Genomic DNA, 22,195 nt, shown 5'->3' with positions numbered 1-22,195 from the left:
CTGAATGGACACTTCGCACCAGAGAGAAGAGAGGAAATGAAAGCATCTCAAGGGAGATGCAGGAGAGCCTTAGATATTTCTATTTTCCATACGTTGCTAAGATCTTTATGTCAATACAGTATTTAAAAAACATCTGTCAGCCTACTACTGAGTTTTTTTTTTTTTTAAGGCTGTTAGCCTCTTCCTCCTGTGAAAACTTAATTTCCAGGCTCCCACTTCCCCCAAGTTCTTCGTTTTCATTATTTGCCAGCAAGTGTTCTTGCTCAGTACTTCCCTCATCTTCCTTCCTCTTTGGCCCCTCCCACTCTCCTCTGCCTCCCCTCCCCTCAGCACCATCAGGAGGGTGATGTATTTTACTCACGGTTGTTCTGAGGGAGGATCCTCCATTGTGACAATGAAAGTTTCTAATATAAACTTGGACTGATTTTATTGTTCCGGGGGTCTCTGGTTGATTCTTCTCTCACATATGGATAATGTCAAGACAGCAGTCTCTCCTACCCCTGTTAAGTTGATGGGTTGTCAGTGTTTCAGATCTCAAGCTCTTCTTGGAGTCACATCTCCTGTATCTGCTGACTTGAACGTGAGACTCTACTGAAGCTTATTTGTTTTGGAAGGGAGCAGCATAGACACAAAGAGACAAGTCTCCCACACAGTGAAGAATTCAAACCCTAGCCCAGACTCTGCCATGCTCCTGCTGGCTGTGTGGTCTTGGATGGGTCACTTAACATCTGGAAAAACAGCAGACTGGCCTACCAACACCCTTTCCAGCTCGTGGCTTCTCAGCAGTCAGATAATTTCACTAACAAATCCTGCCTCCTGTGGGTTCTGCTTGCCTGTGACTTCCTTTGGCTTATTTTCCCCCCCAGGGTCTGTAGATTCCCATAGATTCATTAAGCTTGGTCTTATCCGAGCTTGGTCTAGCCAAAAGTGAATTTTCCCTGTTACCCATCTTCTAAAGAATAACACACAGCAAATACAAGAGAAATCATGTCAGCTTATGGTACTCATCGCCTTACTGGTTCTTATACACCTGGGTCCTACTATCAAAGTTAAAGTTACCATGGATGGGCCCCTCTCCCATTACCAAGCCTATGCTCCAGAATCCAGACTCTGTATGTCCATTCTGCATTAGGTAACAGGCCTCTGGGAACAAATCCCTCCTGCTCCCCTCAGCCATGCTTCTGAGCCATTCCCTTCAACTCATTTCCACTCCACTGGCCCTGGCAGGACTGAGTTTGTCAGAACCCCATTGGACCTGCCCTGGGAGGTAGGACTTTGAGGTGTTCTTGGCTTGTTTTGATATTTTTAAATGCTTTTAATTGATTTGAAAAATATGCTAAGGTAGAGTTTTAACGCATTGGTAATTATACCCAGAGGCTACTGGCTTACTCACAGAGTTGTTCAGGAGCCCAGACAGAAACAAATAGAAAAGAAGAGGTGGGGCCAGGGAGCTGGTTAGCAGAACTAGGAACCACAATGAGTACTTTGTCTTCAGCATTTGTTTTTGTTGTTATTTAGTCTTCTCAGCTCTGCATGCCCTTACTCTCTGGACCCCTGGAATGGAGGACAATATAATTTAACCATTTATTACTAGAAATGAGTTAAAATAGGGCAAATATAAACCCCTTGTTTTACCCCACAGGGTCAAAGTGAATCTATTTCTTGGCCACATCCATCATGGTAGAAATCATGTCTTCTGAGATACCTATGGTTTGCCATATAGCAACTTGGCATTTTTTAATATATATTTTTTCTTGTACAGATACTGTACAGAGGTAATGAGTACATTTCCGATCGAGCATTGTTACTCCCTCCTTTGTTTTTCCCCTACCATCTTTTCCTCCCCACCTCCTCCCTCCCCCCACCAAAGTCGTAAAGTTCATTTTCAACATAGTGTCTTGTACATTGTTACAATAGGTCATCCTGTATCCTTATTTCAGCATTTTGTTATTTCCCTTCCCCTCTCCAAATTAGAAAAATGTATATACAAGATACAGGACACTGGAATCAAATACAGCGACAAACAGGGGTTGTACCACGGGGGAAGAACATACAAAGAAACAAAAAAAACACATAGTACATTATAAGTATACTGAAAAGATTAGCAACAAAGATGAAACCTCTTGTGTCCCTATCTTGGGGTTCATTTTGCTTAGCATTTCTACCACCAAAGATTCTTGTTTTACTGGGCGCTGATGGCTCACACCTTTAATACTAGCTACTCAGGAGGGTGAGATCTGAGGATCAGGGTTTGAAGCCAGCCCACGCAGGAAACTGTGAGACTCTTATCTCCAATTAACCACCAAAAAGCTGGAAGTGGGGCTGAGGAAAAAAGCTCAGAGACAGCACCCATACCCTGAGTTTAAGCCCCATAACTGACAAAAAATAATGATTTTGTCCCTCGTACTTTCTTATTACAGAGGACTAATACTGTCTAGTTCTTTTTTTTTTTTTTTATCAGTTCCTCTTCAGAATAAAATCCAAGTCCTCAGAGATGGACTACTACGAAAGCAGCCATGTTTCTGCTCTGGGAAATGAGGTGTATCAGTAGCTGAGTAATGTACAGCCTTGGGACTTCCAGGGCCTTTTTCAACAAAGTTGCAGATTTGTGGCTACATTTTTGTGCCAAATGTCTACTTTTCCCAGGAATCGGCAAGTAAGCAGTGTATCCCCAGACATGACGTTTTTGCAGCACAGGCAATGGTGACGAATTGGCTGAGCCATGTGTTTGCTTGGAACTCGTCCTTTGTCATCTCTGCTTATATTACTTTGTCCACACAAGTCATATGGCCATATCTGACAATGTTACAGAAAGAGGTATTGCTGCCAAGCACTGGTGGCTCAAGCCTGTACTCCTAGCTACTTAGTAGGCTGAGAGCTGAAGATCATGATTCAAAGGCAGTCCAGGCAGGAAAATCTGTGATAATCTTTTGTGTGTGTGTGTGAGATATTCTTATCTCCAGTTAACTACCAAAAAAGCCAGAAGAGGAGCTGTGGCTCAAATGGTAGAGTGCCACCTTTGAGCAAAAGAGCTCAGGGACAGTGTCTAAGCCCTGAGTTGAAGCCTCACGACCAACTAAAAGTTAAAAAAAAAAAAAAGAGGTACTGCAAGTCACCTGAAAATGGGTGGGGCTGTATAATCGCCAGAGAGGGAAGGAAGTCGGTATTGATAGCAACAATATCATCCATCACAGCAGACTGACATGTTAGACGTGTAATTTCATGAGGAAGGCGAGGTTTTGGACAGAAATGTCTAATCTATAAATCTGTCCTTTTATCCTTTCACAGAAAGAAGCCAGAGAAAAACAGTTCTTTAGCTTTCCTGCTTGATAAGGGCCGTGCCAAGGTTTTTATTTATGAGATAAAATCTGGCTTGTTTTAACTCTCTGAGTCTTATTCCTACCCTAGACCAGACCCTTGCTGCGAGCTGATTCTGTGTGTTTGGCTTCATCTTTGATTGCATTTGATGGCTTTGCCATTTATAAATGCCTGCATTGTTCTTCTTTAGTCTGACTCTGAAATAATGTTCTTGCAGATGCAGCATCGTTGTGGTTTGGAGCCAGGCCAGGAGACATAGGATTTAACACAAGCTCAGACCTGGGCTTTTTGGCCCCAGACGTTCAGAAACTAGATGACAGAGAATTGCTAGATATGAGAACATTGATTCCTTCAGTGTTAGAGGGACTACAGGTTCTCTTACTTTCTGCTGGTTAATATCTTGGAACTATCTTGTTTTATCACTGAGTCATTTTTATAAAACATGTAGATTAGATGATGAAACTTTCGTTCGTTCTTCCTCCCTCCCCCCTCTCTCTTTCTTTCTTTCCTTCCTTCATTCTTATACTTGTCCTGGGGTTTGAACTCAGGGCCTGGGTGCTGTCCCCAAGCATTTTTGCAGAAGATTAGCACTCTACAACTTGAACCATGGCTCCACTTCTGGCTTTTTGGTGATGACTTAGAGATAAGAATCCTGTAGCCTTTTTCTCATGCCTGGGCTAGCTTTAAACTATGAGCTCAGCTTTCTGAGTAGCTAAGGTTACAGGTTTAAGCCACTGATACCTGACAGAATCTTGACTTTTTAAATTTTAAATTCTAAAAGATAGTGTACATTTCCGATCGATGGCAATCATGAATTCTTATCATAATGTAGAAGCAGAAGGAAATCTGGTATTAGCAAACTATAATCAGATTATTTTCTTCTCCTTCCATCAATCAAAATGACTTTCAATATATGTAAAACATCTTTGCTAATGAAGTAAACTAAACTCTCACAAAGTGTCATTAAACATTTTACCATCTCTGCTGATGTGCTTACTGACACCAAACCATGTGATCCTTCACAGGGAACTTCAGGGGAACATTTTCCTTCAGTCCATCTCTTACACCACTATCCTGCGACTGTCCCTCCCATTGTGTGATCCTATGTTAGAACCTGGGATTTAAAGAGAGGTTAAGATTTCAGTTATTTTCTTTTTCCTTACACCAACAGAAAGGCTTCCTACTTCTATTGAATGAAAGGCATAACCAATGAAACATAGGAACAAAAGATACAGTCTTGTTTCAGAAAGAAAACCACCTAAAACAGATCAGGCCATAGAGAAAAATGTTCCTCTCCAGAGTTTCAAGCTTTCTTCTCTGTTGGCTCTGACTAGGAGGGACTTAGATTTGCACTCAGGGCGCTAGGATTCTAACATTGGTTATTTTCTTCAGTATCCAAGCAATGGTAAGATCATTCTTTCTAACTCTACATTCTTGTTAGCAGAAGAAAGTTGACTAAAGTGTGAAGAGAAAATATATAAAAAGAAATAAAACAACTCGTACCTTCCATTCAAATGATGAAAAATAACAGCCAATGTTTATGCACATGACCTTGTGTGCCAGAGGCTGTGTGAAAAGTTTCTGCAGACAGAAGGAGGCAAACTTCGCTGTCTGTTGTGAACACATGGAACAAGTTCAGACTTGCTGGTCAGGTGAAGCTTGGATGAGCACAAAGGCTATTTGATCCCATAGAGTAAGATTCAAGAAAATTCAGATATTGTTATCTAAAATAATTCTATAAAGATTTTTGTGTCTCTGTGTGCCATTACTGGGGCATGAATTTAGGTCATAATTTTTGTTCTTTTTTTTCCTCTCAAAACCAGTGCTCTACCTACCACATTGAGCAATACCCCCACTTCCAGCTGTTTATTGATTAATTGGATATGAGTCCCATGATTTTTTTTTTTTCTGCCTGGACTGACTTCAAACCTTGTTCCTCAGATCTTGGCTTCTTAAGTAGCTAAGATTACAGGCATGAGCCACCAGCACACTGAAAGATTTTTAAATTTCTTTCTAGAGGAGATTTTATTGACATGTTTTCATACATGTACACAGTACACTCTGAAATAAATTCACCTCTTCCATCATATTCCCATTCTTTATGTCTTTCCTCTTTCCTTTGGTGGCTTCATTTTGCCATCTCTGTGAATATGTAGTGTCATCACTCAATAACCTGTTTTTTTCCCTCTTCTCCTTCTACTGATTGCTTCCTAGAAAAGTCCTTTTCTTGCATTCATGTCCCAGTACCAGTGCTATCATGATCATGATCATCATCGTTGTCGTCATCATCGTCATCATCGTCATCATCATCATTGTTTTAGGTCCATATTCCACAAGTGGTTGAAAACAAATGATATTTGGCTTTTTAAATTTGCCCAATCAGCATAGTGATCTCCATTACATTTATTTTCCTGCAAATGATATAATTTCGATTTCTCTTGATAGCCAAATTGTGATCAACGGCATAATACCATATGTTCTTTATCCATTCATGTTGATTTCAGCTAATTGGCTAATTGTGAACAGTGGTACAATAAATATGGGTATATAGATATCCTTCTTGTATATTGATTTACACAAAAGGTAGATCCAGTTTTTGTTAGTTTTTTTTTTTTTTGTCAGTTATGGGGCTTGAACTCACGGCCTGGGCTCTGTCCCTGAGCCTGTTTATGCCCAAGGCTAGCTCTCTACCACTTCTAGCCACAGCGCCATTTCCAATTTTCTGGTGGTTAATTGGAGGTAAGAGTCTCATTGCCTGGGCTGCCTTCGAAATGTGATCCTCAGATCTCAGCTTCCTGAGTAGCTAGGATTACAGGCCTGACCCATCTGCCCCGCTTTAGTTTGTTTTTTTAATTGGAACTCCCATAGTGTTTGTACTCGCTTACATTCCTACCAACAATGTATGAGGGTTTCTTTATCTCCTGCCCCATCCTTACCAACATTTCTTGTTTGTTTTCTTGATAGTTGCCATTCTTGGTAGGTAAGAGGGAATCTAAAGTAGTTCTGATTTGCATTTCGTTATGGCTAGTGATATTGAACATTTCTTCTGTGTTTAGTAGCCATTTGTATTTCTTCTGCAAAGTGTCTGTTCAAATTCTTTGCCCACTTATTAATTGGATTATTTATTCTTTTAAAGGGTGCTTAATTTGTTGACCTCTTTGTATATTCTGGATAGTAAATCTTTTATCCATTGATAGCTGGCAAAAATAGATTGAGTTAGTACAAAATTTCCTCAGATTCAGTGAGTTGTCCTGCAGCCATTGATGGGTGGATTTGTTGGATTTCTTTTTCTTTTCTTTCTATTTATTTATTTAATCACAGGACTTGAACTCTGGGCCTGGACACTGTCCCTCAGCTCTTCAGCTCAAGGCTAGTATTCTACCAATTGAGCCACAGATCCACTTCTAGTTTTTCTGAGTGGTTTATTAGAGGTAAGAGCTTCATGGACTTTCCTTCCCAGGCTGGTTTTGAATGGTGATCTTCAGATCTCAGCCTCCACGTAGGGAGGATTATAGGTGTGAGCCACTGGTGCCCGGCTTGTTGGATTTTCTTCTACACCTCTGGCAGTAATTTTTCTGCCATCTATACAGTGGTTTGCTTCAAAATGAGCACAACTCTTCTTCTTTTTAAGGTCTCCCCTTTGTCCTGCTGACCCCCTTTGCCAGTGCCTACCTTACTTCCCTTCCTACTTCTCTCCAAGTAGGCCTTTCTAAAAAGTTATGTCATGTTGGATGCCTGTGGCTCACACTTGTAATCCCAGCTACACAGGAGGTTGAGATCTGAGGGGCTGGGAAGGTGGCTCAGTGTAGTGCGCTAGCCTTGAGCTGAAGAGCTGAGGGACAGCACCCAGGCCGAGTTCAGGCCCCACGACCGGACCTCCCCCCCCCCCCCCCCCCCCCCCCCCCCCCCCCCCCCCGCCAAATAAAAGAGGTTGAGATCTGAGGATCATGATTCAAAGCCAGGAAAGTTGGTGAGACTCTGAGCTCCAATGAAAAGCTCCAGAAGTGGAGCTTTTATTCAAGTGGTCAACTATTAGCTTTGAACAAAAAGCTTAGGGACAGTGTCTAGGTCCTGAGTTCAAGCCCAGGATGGTACACACACACACGCGCGCACACACACACACACACACACACACACACACACACACACACACATTATGTCAGGCAGGTCAAGTTTGTACTTTCAGTTGCAGGGTAGTGATGATCATTTCTGTGATAAATGACCAATGATCTGTGTCATCTTAATTCCTAAAATATTCTACTTTTCTCACTTTCTATAGGGATTTCTTTTTTTTTTTATTGTGAAAATACTGTACAGAGGGGTTACAATTACATGCACAAGATAATGAGTACATTTCTTATCAAGCATTGTAGCCTCCTCCTTTGTTTCCCCTTCCCATCCCTTCCCATCCTCCCCCCACCCTCTACAGGGATTTCTTATCTCCTTTCTTCTACTCTCAAAGTGAAAGTAGTCTGTTGGAAGGAAGGTTTGTTTTTGTTTTTGTTTTTGGTTTTTTTTTTGTGCCAGTCCTGGGGCTTGAACTCAGGGCCTGGATGCTGTACCTGATCATTTATTGGTCAAGGCTAGTGCTCTACTGCTTGAACCACAGCATCACTTCTGGCTTTTTCTAAATAGTTTATTGGAGATAAGAATCTCATGAACTTTCCTGCCCAAGCTAACTTTGAACCATGATCCTCAGATCTCAGCCTCCTGAATAGTTTAGATTACAGGCATGAGCTACCAGCACCTGGCAGAATTTGATAATGAGATGCTTAAAATGAAAATGTGTCTCTATAAAGCAATGCTACTATACTTTATGATTACATATGTGCTTGTTATTTATATCCTCTTTTTAAAAATGAACATGAAAAATTTGCTCTAAATGTCATAGTTATATCAATAATATCACAAAAAAAGAAGAGATTTTTCTATCATGAGGTGCCATGTTTCCTTAGACAAACAGATGTTGTTTTCTCATGATAGCTCATTGATGTGTCTTTGTTAAGCTAACATCTTTCAGCTTTCATATGCTGTAATCCCAGACAGGTTACATGATCAGAGAGAGTCTGATTATGCAAACCATCCTTCAGCAAGAAGCACTGGGGAGTTTGCTCAATCGGTAATATTCAGATAAGTTACTGATTGTCTACCCAAATCAAGTTAATCCTCTTTCCGTGTACGTCAGTGTGTTGAATGCTTTTTATACATGTATATCTCTAAGTGCTGGGAGAATCTGTGGACAAATTCAATGCATACCTCTACTCTTGAGGAGCTTCTAATCTGGTTTTAGCATATCACAGCCCAGGCTGAAAGTGACTTTGATATTTTTTAAGGGCAGAATAGAATCTTCTGACAGGCCTTAGACACTTAGCTAGTCCCATAACTGACTGTGTTTATTTACTTCTTTCTCTCTTTCTTTCTCTTTTGTGACAGTCTTGGGGCTTGAACTCTGGGCCTCGGCACTGTCTCTTAGTTTTTTTTCACTCAAGGCTAGCTCTTTACCGCTTTAGCCACAGTCCCACTTACGACAGAGTTTCTTGTTTGTCTTCCATCCGCATATTATTAAGTATCTGCAAAGCCATCAAAACTATTTCTTAGTTACATTTGAACAATATATACAAAATGCTTTCAGATGAAGTAGATTTGCTTAGATTTCAAACAATGGGCTTTATTGCTCACCTGGAGAAAATGCCTCATATATCCTATCAGACATTATTGACTGTTCCAAAATTTTGAAAGCTCAAGAACCTAGAATATTCATGATATGTTGGAAGGGGTCATTAAGAAATGCAGATCATGTCCGAAATATAATTGATACATTAGTGAATGTGAATTTATCTTCTTTCTTGATTTTATGAAGCAGCCTATACTTTACCTTTAAACTCACTGCAGTGAGGAATTTTATACTCCATTTGTTCTTTCCAAGTCGTAAAACAGAGGCAGAGATAGGATGCTATTTGCTAAACAGTGACATAGAAAGCCAATGTGTTTTTAGAACATTATTGACTTAGATTTAAGCAAGGGAGATATAGTCTCCAGAAAAAGGAGAGGACCTCTATTTTGGTTTTCATCAGCCACAAACAATGGTGTGTGTGTGTGTGTGTGTGTGTGTGTGTGTGTGTGTGTGTGTGTGTGTGTGTGTAAAATGAAGAGTTGGGATAGTTAATGAAGTCCTTTCTTGTGCTGACTTTGTATGCTTCTATTTTACAGAAGCATACCTGTGAACCTGAAGGGTTTTTATTTTCCCCTCCTTTTTGAGTATTTTTACCCATATCTCATGTCCTTTTAATGGTGATATTCTTTTGTTAACCTTTGAGTGTTTTGTGAATAAAGATTAGCAAGTCAAGAAACTCTCCTTTAACCTATTGGCAGTTGTCTGAATGACCAATCATACGGGGAGAATAAGCATGGTAGCTCAGTACTTTTAGGTGATATTTTGTAGCATTCACTTATTCAGCACTTTAACCTCTCAAAAACATTGTGAGCATTTTTATAAAATAGAGTTTCCAAGCTGGGTGCAGGTGGCTCATGCCTTTAATTCTAACTACTCAAGAGGCTGAGAGCTAAAGATAGTGGTTCACAGCCAGCCCAGGCAGGAAAGTCCATGAGACTCTTATCTGCACTGAACTACAAAATCAAAAACAAAAACAAAGACAAAAACACCCAGAAGTGGCTCAAGTAGTAGAGCACTAGTCTTGAGCACAAAGGCTCAAGAGGAACAATGCCCAGATCTAGAGTTCAAGTCCCAGGCTTAGCAAGTAAACAAACAATGGAAGTGGTGCTGTGGCTCAATTGGCAGAGCACTCGCCTTGAGCTGAAATGCTGAGGGACAGTGCCCAGACCCAGAGTTCAAGCCCCATGACCAACAAAACCAACCAACCAACAAACAGAGTTTCCAGAATTCAAAATTATTGGGTTCTTATAGTTTCATGGTATGAAAAATATAAATCAGTTTCAGTAGAGGCAAACTGTTTTATACGAAACTTGATGTGTCTTCTAAGTCAAAAGAAGTCAAACTTAAGAGTCCCTAAAATAAATCTGTGGTCCCAAACTGTTCACAAATTGGAGCCCGTGACCAAGGGCACTGTTTTGAGTCAGCCTCAATCTAACTGGAGAGCTGGAAATGTTCTTTTCCTAGTCAAATGATTAAAATAGTCATGGTATGTTTACTTTCCCTATGTGTGGTTGGGAAATATACTCGATTACAGCTCAGGCAACTGAGTTTCTGTTTCTGATCTGCTAGACTCCCAAGGCAGGTTGGTCTGCGCATGAGCTCATCTTGGCAAGGTAGTTCTCAGGCCCTTCACCAGAGACACAGGAAACAATGATGGCAGAGCTGGGCAAGCCCAGGCTCCACATGAGCCTCCTCTATAATTTTGGTTCATTCTGGAAACTGGACCATCAGCTCTAATTACTTATGTCGGGAATCCTGTGCACACTAGGCCATATTTCTCAATAGCTTGCCTGTGCCTTGCCCCTAAAAACAGATCCGACCTGCTCCACAGGGGCATAAATCTGGACAGCTAAAGAGAGTGAACTCATTTTAGGCGTATGTTTCTATAAACAAAAGATCAACTCTTGTATGCATATTTGAGACCCAAATATGCCATTACTGCAAAGTCTCTGTCTCTTTTGGAACTGCAGCGGGAAGTTAAGCACTTTCACTGTACAGCAGATCTTGGTAAGATGTGCTTCAGTGAACTTCTAGCTCTCTTCTTCCTCTCTGCAACGCAATCCCTGAAGCTACAACCACTGTAACAACAGAAGGAACCTCAGCATGTGATGCCCTTTTTAGTTGTTTCTCTGCCATGAAGTTGGCTGGGACCATAGAATCAAGCTTCCTGAGCCGAGACCTCAATATTTTGGTTGTGAAGTGGAGGTTGTGTGTATTTTTCTCACTTATCCATAGACCACACCGAGAGCTGTGTAGGTAGGATGATCTATAAAGCCAAGATGAAAATAAACTGCTCCAAATGAATGGAACAGACATTTCTTGAAAGAAATACAAATGGCTGATAAGTTCATGAAGCAATGTTCAGCCTCCCTAGCCATAAAGGCAATGGAAATGAAAACGACACTAAGATTTCAGCTCAATGTAGTCAGGATGGCAGTCATCAGGAAAATACTCAACAGAGGGTGGCAAGGAGGTAGGGGGAAAAAGGAACTTCTAAAAACTGTTGGTGGGAATGTAAACTCATGCAGCCACTATGGAAATCAGTATGGAGAGTCCTTAAACCTCTAAACCCAAGACTGACATGGTGGTTCAAGCCTATAATCCCAGCTACCCAGGGAGACATGATTAAGGGGAGTTCATTGGCTGAGAGTCTGTATCACAGATGGTTGGGCACCATGGCATATACCTGTTAAAAACAGTGGTACAGGAAAGTACAAAGAAAGGATCCACAGACTAGTTCAACCAGGTATATTGCAACATTCTATCTCATAAATATTCAAGGCAAAAAAGGGTCTGGAGGCATGGCTGTAGTGACTGCCCTGCAAGCATCATTTCCCAACACTTCAGAGAAAAAGAAACAACTAAAAATAGAGCTACTATATGAGCTAATATCAGGCCTGGGCATATAACTGAATGAATGTAAGCCACTATTCATGATAGCTAGCCTAAAGAATCAGCCTAGGCACTCCTTAAACAAATGAGTGGATAAAGAAAATATGGTACATATACAAGGGAGTATTATACAATGTAAAGAAGAATGAAATTCAAAAAAAATTAAAATGAAAGAAAAATGGATCAACATATTAAACAAAATAAGGCATATCCAGAAAGATATAAGCTGATGAAAGGAGTATACAGAATATACTTATATAAAAGTTACTATTAAGGGCTGGGAAGGTGGCTCAGTGGTAGAGCACTTGCCTTGCATGCATGAGGCCCTCGGTTCGATTCCTCAGCACCACATAAGCAGAAAAAGCTGGAAGTGGGGCTGAGGCTCAAGTGGTAGAGTGCTAGTCTACAGCTGAAGAGCTGAGGGACAGCAGCGAGGCCTAGAGTTCAGGTCCCATGACCAACACACACACACACACACACACACACAATTTACTATTAAGCTGGGTACGGGTGGCTCACACCTGTAATCCTACTCAGGAAGCTGAGATCTGAGGATCATGGTTCAAAGCCAGTCTGGGCAGAAAAGTCTACTAAAACTCCAATGAATTACTCAGAAAAACCCAGAAGTGGCGTTAGGGCTCAAGTGGTAGAGTGGTAGAGTGCTAACCTTGAGCACAAGGAAGCTCAGGGTCAGTGCCTAGGCCCTGAGTTCAAGCCTCAAAACCAGTTGGAAAAAGCAGTTGCCATTTATGAACATAATACATCTTGATCAATGCCACCCCTTCCAGCATTCTCCCCCATTTTCTCCCTCCCATCTTTGTCCTTAGTTACCTGGCTCATTTTTCCATAATGTACATTTACTATAATGACTATTTTCTCACCCTTCCTCTACATACTTTTGAACATATCCAAAAATATTTCTTGAGAACCAGTCATACGGAGGCATGTTTGCTAGCTTAAGGATGTCTATTCACTATAATGCTCGGTTATGAGAGAAATGATTATTTTATAGGTTTATCAGAGGACATCATCCTGGGTAAGCTGTAATGTCTAAATGAGTGATCCTGAGAGGAGGCAGAGAGGAAAGAGCCAGAGGTCAGTCATCACTTGGACCTGAGTGTGATAGGAAAAGGAGCAGCCCAGGTTTGTTCGCTGGGACTCTCCAGATGTGAGTGTGTGTGTGTTTGGCACCTGCTGGTTTTACAGAGGAAGTGACTAAGGCCAACTGAAGCTCTGTGTTACTCAGAGCATTCAAGCAAGAGTTCAGCCTGGATGTGGATTTTCTGACTGCAAACAACTTGCTGGGTCCAAGATTCTCCACATAGGCAAGGTTTTCCTCTAATTGCCTGACAGCACTGCAAAGTTCATGGCAGAAAATTCATTTGGTCTCTTCAAGCTATAACTATAAAAAAAACTATAATTAAAAAAAAGGGAGGAAGGGAAGAGAACTTAATAGGCTCCTGGAGAATATTTCCCCATTAGGAAAGAACACACTGGCCCAGTGTGGTGGCACACACTTGTAATCCTATCTATCTGACATTAAGTAGAAGGATTACCATCTAAGGCAAAAAGCATGAGACCCTATGTAATAAAGCCAAAAGGGCTTGGGGATAGGCTCAAGTGGCAGAATGCAAAGTGTTGGGATGTGAGTTCAAAATTTTTGTTCTACCTAAACAAAGAGAACAAATAACACAAGAAATTCTAGTCATATTCACACTTAAGGTTCACATTTCGAATTTTTGGGCTTTTTTGTTTGTTTTTTTTTGTTTGGGTCCAGTCGTGGGGCCTGAACCCTGGGCCTGGGCGCTGTCCCTCAGCTCTTCAGCTCAAGGCTAGCGCTCTACCACTTGAGCCACAGCGCCACTTCCGGCTTTTTTCTTTTTTACTTATGTGGTGCTGAGGAATCAAACCCAGGGCCTCAGGCATGCAAGGCAAGCGCTCTACCACTCAGCCACCTTCCCAGCCCCAACACATTTTGAATTTTTTGTACAGGGTGATAAGTAGGAAACATTTCTCCATCTCTTTAAGAAATATTCATGCCGGGCACTAGTGGCTCACGCCTGTAATCCTAGCTACTCAGGAGGCCGAGATCTGAGGATCATAGTTCAAAGCCAGTCCGGGCAGGAAAGTCTGTGAGACTCTTATCTCCAATTAACCACCAGAAAACCGGAAGTGGTGCTGTGGCTCAAGTAGTAGAGTGCTAGCCTTGAGTTGAAGAGCTAAGGGACAGTGCCCAGGCCCAGAGTTTAAGCTCCACAACTGACCAAAACCAAAAAAAAAAAAAAAAAAGGAGATGCTCACATGAAGATTTCTCATATCTCAAAATCCTTGTAAAACAGAAGATTGGTAATGAATGCTTATTTGACTTGTAAATAAATGTGGGCTGTACACCACTTTCTAAATGGAGAAACTGGCCTACTCTACCTCTCAATTCTTTTATAACTACATTTCTTGAATTAATTAAAAATAAAATTCAGTGTTAGTCCATTCACCATCCACTTGCACTTCCCCTTGACTATTTAATGATTCTTGTTCATAGCTAGAAAATACAATATACATGTTGTCAGATGATGATTTTTTTTTCCTAACAAAACTTTTGCCTTTTGCCCTCATATTCTTCTGTGTATTCAGAGACTTTTCTTTATCATAGATTTCTTTTAGTTTCTTAAGTTTCCCTACTCAATGCTTTCTATTTTTAGTTTCTTCATGCGTGGATGTAGTAACACTGAACCATTATTCACAAGAAGAAAGGTTTCTTTTTCTGTTTACATCAAGTCTCCAAAGTGTTGTATATTTTGTTTTTACCATTTTATATCTTCTTCCAAGAAGAAAGTTGGCTAACCTTCTTGTAAAAGCTAGACTGTACAGGAAGGTTTAATGTTTCATTGAGTAAAATATAAAAAACAGCATTAATTACAATAAGGGTTTCCTTCTGCACCAAGAGCCACATGGGTGGGTGTCAGTAACACTTGTTTAACAGAAGGACACACATTCTTCTGTCATTGTCCAGAGTGGACACATCTTTCCATCTTCTTGAAATCATGTGATTTGCATCTATGTTTCTCTTCCCAGGAAGGCTATGTGGACAATGGTTAGCGGTTTGTTTGTTTGTTTGTTTAGAATTAAATTCATTGTTTAGCTTGGACCAAGACTTACATTTTTAAAAATTAATTTTCACGTTTAAAATCACATTTCCATGCTAGGCACTGGTTGTCATGCCAGTAATCTGAGCTACTCAGGAGGCTGAGCTCTGAGAACTCTGGCTCAAAGCCAGCCCAGGCAGGAAAGTCTATGAGACCACATCTCCAATTAGCCACCAAAAAAGCTGGAAGTTGGAACGTGACTCAAGTGGTAGAGTCCTAGCTCAGGGACCATGCCAATGTCCTGAATTCAAGCCCAAGGACTAGAAGAAAAAAATTCTGGCTTTTCATATGTTAAAAAAAAGAGAATTGATTAGTTTTGTTTTGTACTAGAACTGTTATGTTTTATGTCATTTCATTATTTCATTATTGTGACAGTGAATTGTTTTTCTTATGGAAGCAATACCACAAAGTATGCTAAAAGATTCTCTAATAGTCAGCAGAATAGTGGATGATAGCATAATATTCCATCAGGTGAAAACATTGTAGCTTGTATTTCCATGGGTACCTACATCTAAGTTCATTTTTTAGCAATAGCAGTAATACTAACACATATAGAAATTTTTATGTTAGGTACTCTAACTCCTTCCTATTCACGAATTCATTTTTATTATTCATTTATTTACTTATTTTTGTTGGGCATGAGACTTGAACTTGGGGCCTGGGCACTGTCCTTGAGCTCCTTTATTTACCACTTTGAGCCACAACACCACTTCCAGTTTTCTGGTGATTAATTGGAGATAAGAGTGTTAGGGACTTTCCTTCCCAGGCTGGCTTTGAACTGGGATCCTCAGTAGGATTACAGGTGTGAGCCACCAACACCCATCTATTTACTCATTTTAAAAAACAAGTATGATTACCTTATGAAATAAATATTACCATGCATATTTGGACTTTGTACAAATAGAATGACATTGCTTGACTTCTTTTATGCTCACTTTCTTTAGCTTGACATAATAATGTTCCACATATCACCAGCTCGTTCCTTTTCATTGTCAAGTAGTATTCTACCGTGCGGCTTTGCCATGATTTGTTTATTCACTTAATCACTCATATTTGGTGGTCTCACTTTTGGCCATTGTGAATATAAATTCTGTGAATATATTTGTATACATTTGTTTTATGGACCTATGTTTTATTTCTCTTTGGGTAAAGAAATAGGTATAGAAAAAATTTCTTTTACTTCATTATTACTCTCTTGATTTTTTTTTCTTTTTTCTTTTGTCAGTGTGGGGCTTGAACTCTGGGCTTGGGTGCTGTCCCTGTGTTCCTCAGCTTAAGGTGAGCGCTCTACCACTTGAACCACAGCACCCCTTCCGGTTTTCTAGTGGCTTATTGACAGTAAGAGGCTCATAGACTTTCCTGCCCAGGCTGGCTTCAAACCGTGATCCTCAGATCTCAGCCTCCTGAGTAGCTAGGACTACAGGTGTGAGCCACCAGCACCTGGCCTTGATTTTTTTATTTTTAGTTAAGATCAAGTGTAATATGATCCTCTCCAGCCTAAGTTAAAGCAGACACTTGATATTAATACATCTAAAATGATGTGTTAATTTCAAAATTCTCAAAGCAACTCTTCTATTGAATTTCTCCTGTAAAATATGTAAGATACCACTGGAAATTTTAAGTACTTGTTTCAGACTGCCTTTTTCATTCAATTGAAGTTCTTAGTGAATCTTGGTCTAATTTTTTTTCTTATTTAAACCTAGATTTAGATCTAGGTCAGATGTGGTGATCACTATAATCCCACCTATGTGGAAGACAGAAGCAGGATCTATGTTTTGAATTATTATACTAAAAAAATAGGTACAATTGTTATGTACCAATGTAAAATGTAGGCCTTATTTTTACTGATAAAAAGTTCACTGCTGCCTGTGTGCTGTCATGAATTTCACACGAATGGAACTATACTTCATCACAATTAGGATTTAACTTCTCTTCCTTAGCAAGATAGTTTTGAGGTCTATCTTCATGTATCCTTAGTTCCCCCTTTCATTTCTGAGTAGCATTCCATCATATAAATTTACTATTTTTTTTCCATTTCCCCTTTACCATTTGGGGACAGCTGGGTTGTTTCCAGCTCAGAGCTATTCTGAGTAATGTCTTTTATGAACTTTAGTGCAAACGTAACCATTCCTCTTGGGTAAATACTAAGAGGAGAATTTCTGAACCCATAGTAAGGAGATATTTAAGTTTTTAAGGAAAAAAAATCCACATTTTTTTCCAAAGTGGCTACACCAGCATGTGCTCTATTCCATTTTCTTCACATTCTCTAGAAGGTTTTTTGTGTAAGTATGTGCTAGTCCTGGGGGTTGGAGCTCAGGGCCTAGGTATTGTCCCCAAGCTTCTTTTGTTCAAGGCAAGCACTCTATGACTTGAGCCACAGTTCTACTTCCGGCTTTTTCTGAGTAGTTCATTGGAGATAAGAGTCTCATGAACTTTCGTGCCTGGACTGGTTTCAAACTTTGATCCTTAGATCTCAGCCTCTTGAATAGCTAGGACTACAGGCTTGAGCCACTGGCACCCAGCTTCTCCAGAAGTTTTTAAAGCAATGGGTTCTGTTCCCAAAAGCAATGGTTCCTCCATCTTTTCTCTGCCATCTGCTCCCCATTCCCTTTCATGCATATACCTCACAACTTGTAGTTCAAATTCTCCATTTGATCCTTCTGTGTGTTTGAATTCGAGGGGAGTTTATGTCTCCTCACAGGTGGGCTGTGGTTCTTCCCACAAACCTGGATGAACTTGGCATGGCCTGTTGTCTCTTTGAGTCAGAGTTTTCTCCCATTTCTAATTCTTTCCTTTGTTATATCCTACTGTCTTCTGAGATCATCAAACTTGAAAATCCAACTGTCTCATGTTTGGTCATGTTTGCCTATTTGATAGCTTTATTTTCTAGATATCTACAACTATGAAAACTGGTGATACTTGGCTATCATTTTCTTTTCTTTCTTCCCCTTCTCTCTCTTCCCCTCTTCCATTCCTTCCTTCCTTCACTCCTTTTCTTTTTCTCTCTTTCTCTCTCTCTCTTTCTGAGCTAGCACTGAGGCTTGAACTCAGGGCTTAGGTGCTGTCCCTCAAGGCTGGTTCTCTACTACAACTCTATTTTGCTTTTTTTGGTGGTTAATTGGAGATAAATGTCACGGACTTTCCTGCCCAGCCTGCTTTGAACCTTGATCCTCAGCTCTTAGCCTCCTGAATAGCTAGGATTAGAAGTGTTAACCACCAGACCTGGCTTAGCTATATTTTCTAATAGATACAAACTCCTTTACATAAAGCCCAAGAACAGGGCTGGAAGGTGGCTCAGTGGTAGAGTGCTTGCCTCCCATGCATGAGGCCCTGGGTTCGATTCCTCAACACCACATATGCAGAAAAAGCTGGAAGTGGCACTGTGGCTCAAGTATAGAGCACTAGCCTTGAGCTGAAGAGCTGAGGGACAGTGTCCAGGCCCAGAGTTCAAGCCTTATGATTGACAAAAAAAAAAAAAAGCTCAAGGACCAAACATGTGGAGCTGATTCCTTCTTGGCTGCCATGTGTGTGATCTGCTGGCTGGAGTTAGGAGTTATGGTTGATTGAAGGTCACCGGCCACTCCTCACCTGTTCCAGACAGAAAAGAGGTGTACACTGCCAAGAAGCCCATCTGCTCCCTGTGTCCACCGGCTGTTTTCAAGGCTGGAGCTGGTATGATGTATAGCCACTATCTCTCTAGGAAAAAGCAAATGCAACTGACTGAAGATGCCATCCCTATTGCTTGGCCAACCTAGTCTAGCTACAAGCACACCTCAGTGATTTGTTCCAGGAGAGGTGATTTTTTTTTTTTTTTTTTTTTGGTCCAGTTGTGGGGCCTGAACTCTGGGCCTGGCCGCTGTCCCTCAGCTCTTCAGCTCAAGGCTAGCGCTCTACCACTTGAGCCACAGTGCCATTTCCCGGCTTTTTTTCTTTTTGCTTATGTGGTGCTAAGGAATCGAACCCAGGGCCTCATGCATGCAAGGCAAGCGCTCTACCACTGAGCCACCTTCCCAGCCCAGGAGAGGTGATTTTTGGAAGTGACCACCGTTCTCTAAGTAACGTCTGTCTAAGGAGTTTCTGGTCACAAAATTTGTATAAGTTTATTTTGTGATCTAAAGTAAGGAGAGTATTTTCTTACACCTCATTTAATTAATTTTCTGAAATTAGGAGACATATCATTGCATGTGCACCAAGCCTGGAGCTTAAACACAGGGTCTGGGCAACTGTCCCGAGCTGTTTTGCTCAAGGCTACAACTCACATCTTGAACCACAGCGCCTTGTTATCATTTCTTCAGAGTTTTAATGTCTCCTTCATTCTTTTCCTTTTCTTTCCGTTCTATTCCTTTCCTTTCTTTCCCCTTCCTTGTCCTCTCCTTCCTTCTCTTTTTTTCCTTCTGCTATAAATATGCTCTCTAAAATCATTGAAATCACAATGATAGACATAAAAATAAAGAATTGTTTCTGCAAGGCAAAATTTACTTCTGCAGAGGATATAACATCAGCCAAAAATCTGGCAAGCAAGCACACAGAGCAGACAGGCTGCTCCCCTATTAATCCCTAATGCAGCAGCCCCCCCCACCATGCTTGGATTGGTTGAAGTCAGGTTCACAATCTGTTCATGACTGGCTAGGGTAAAACATATTTACATCAGGTGACTCTGAAATAGGAGTAACAGTACACAAGTAATAGTACACAATCTCTGCTATTTCTTGGAAAGTCTGAGGTGTGTCTTAATTCCATCTCGAAAAGAAACCGGTTTAAGACAAAAACTTACATTTCAAAAACCTTTCCTTATCCCAAAGCAGTTCCTCTGGTAGCCTCACTACCAGTTCAAAGCAGGAATTTTTAAGTGTGTTCACTTTGATAAAAAAGACACTGGGAAGGTGGTTCAAGAATATAGTGCTTGCCTCCCACACATGAGGCCCTGGGTTAGATTCCTCAGCATCACATAAACAGAAGAGGCCAGAAGTGGCACTGTGGCTCAAGTGGTAGAGCGCTAGCCTTGAGCTGAAGAGCTCAGGGGCAGCGCCCAGGCCTAGAGTTCTAGCCCCATGACTGACAAAAGAAAGGAAGAAAGGAAGAAAGGAAGAAAGAAAGAAAGAAAGAAAGAAAGGAAGAAAGAAAGAAAGAAAGAAAGAAAGAAAGAAAGAAAGAAAGAAAGAAAGAAAGAAAGAAAGAAAGAAAGAAAGAAAGAGAAAGAAAGGAGGGAAGGAAAGAAGGAAGGAAGGAAGGAAGGATGGAAGGAAGGAAGAGAGAGAAAGAAAGAAAGAAAGAGGAAGGACAGTTTTCCCTCCCTCTCTGCCTGCCTGCCTGCCTGCTTTCCTTCCTTCCTGCCTGCCTTCCTTCTTCCTGCCTTCCTCCCACCTGGCCCAGACCTCTAGTTTTGGTGTCTGACCTCGAAGTGCAGGCTCTAAGTGCTGAGTTAAGCTGCTAATGGCATTACGTTTGCGTATGTGCATATGAGGAGAACAAAACTGAGTATATGGTTTCAAACATCCGCTGCACCTCTCAGAACAGATCCACTTAAAGAAGGAGGGATTGGGTGCTGGTGGCTCAAGCCTGTAATCCTAGCTACTCAGGAGGCTGAGATCTGAGGATTGTTGTTTAAAGCCAGCCCAAGCAGGAAAGTCCATGAGACTCTTATCTACATTAAGCCACAAAAAAGCCAGAAGTAGAGCTGTGGTTCAAATGGTAGAACACTAACCTTGAGCAAAAAACATCAGGGACAGTACCCCTACCCTGAATTCAAGCCCCAAGACTGACACCAAAATAAAATTCTACTACTACTACTACTAAGGGAGAGACTCCTTTGTATCAGAATTTCTTGGAGAAGCGAGGTGCACCAGAAATTGGTGTTTTACAATCATTAAGAAAAGCATTATCACTCTTCAAAAATGGCAGCTCAGGCTGGGAATGTGGCTTAGTGGTAGAGTGCTTGCCTAGCATGCGTGAGGCCCTGGGTTCGATTCCTCAACACCACATAAGCAAAAAAAAAAAAAAAAAAAGCCGGAAGTGGCGCTGTGGCTCAAGTGGTAGAGCGCTAGCCTTGAGCTGAAGAGCTGAGGGACAGCGCCCAGGCCCAGAGTTCAGGCCCCACGACCGAACCCCCCTCCCCCCAAAAAAAGAATCTTAATATAAACTTAAAAGAATTCTGAGTTATTTCATTTGTGAGTGGGTAAGCAAGTCAATGTTCCTGGGAAAATAAACTGCAGGGGGAAAAAATGTCCTTATTCTGCCTTTTTTTTCTTTTGAGGATCGACTTCTATTAATCCTCACAGCATCTGTGGGAAGAGAAAGAAGAAAATGTCAGGATGTATTTGCAAGGACTTTATACTTTCAGAACGTGATGTAATAGAAGAAGTGTAGACTTTAGATTCAGACTGAGACTTTAATGCTGACTTGGATGCTAAATTCCTGAGTACTTTGGGAAACATTGCTAGCCACTCCCCCTAACTCTAAATTCGAAATACTCTTTCCTTCAGAGGATGTGATCATTAAATCAATAAGATCCCACACAGACAGCATCTATCAGAGAGCTGCTTTGTAGTAGATACTCTGTGACTGAAAGTGCTTCCCATGCTCTTTCTGCAGCCATGGTTCTCTTGCTTACATTGAGATACTGAAGTGAGGCTGTAAAGGTGCTATCTAGGAGATGTGCCAAGCGAGTCTTCTACTGGGATAGTTTGACCATTTACATATAAAGTGATGTCAACAAAGGGTTTCACAAATGTGGGACATCCCAAATCAATTTGACTGGATATTTAAAATCCATTCCAAAATACAAGAGGGAAAACCACCTGAAAAGACAGAATGATGGAGGAACAGACAAATGTTGGACTCATGACCTAGTCCTTGAATTCTGATTTCTTGCTGGCAGGAGCAGAGATGTGGAAGCAAATTCACATCTTGGGAGGAGATGGAATCTGGGTGCAGCTTCCTGGCACAATGCTTATCCTACTTAGATTTCCAATTCCTGGAGGCAACAATGTGCTTTTGCCTGCTACTTCTCTTTTTGTAATTATAGAAAATTGTGCAATCCTTTCTTGTTTGTTTTAGTTAGGATTTCCTTCCTTTTATCTCTGGCAGGAAAAACTTATCCCTTGAGATTTCTTCTGGAACATGATTATTTACAGTTACTACTGTGTAATGAGTTCTTGAGGATTTCTTT

This window comes from Dipodomys spectabilis, unplaced genomic scaffold (assembly GCF_019054845.1).
Source record: "Dipodomys spectabilis isolate Male_0828 unplaced genomic scaffold, ASM1905484v1 ptg000032l, whole genome shotgun sequence".
NCBI lineage: Eukaryota > Metazoa > Chordata > Mammalia > Rodentia > Heteromyidae > Dipodomys > Dipodomys spectabilis.
The sequence above is the reverse complement of the archived record's forward strand: the minus strand, read 5'-3'. Positions refer to the sequence as shown.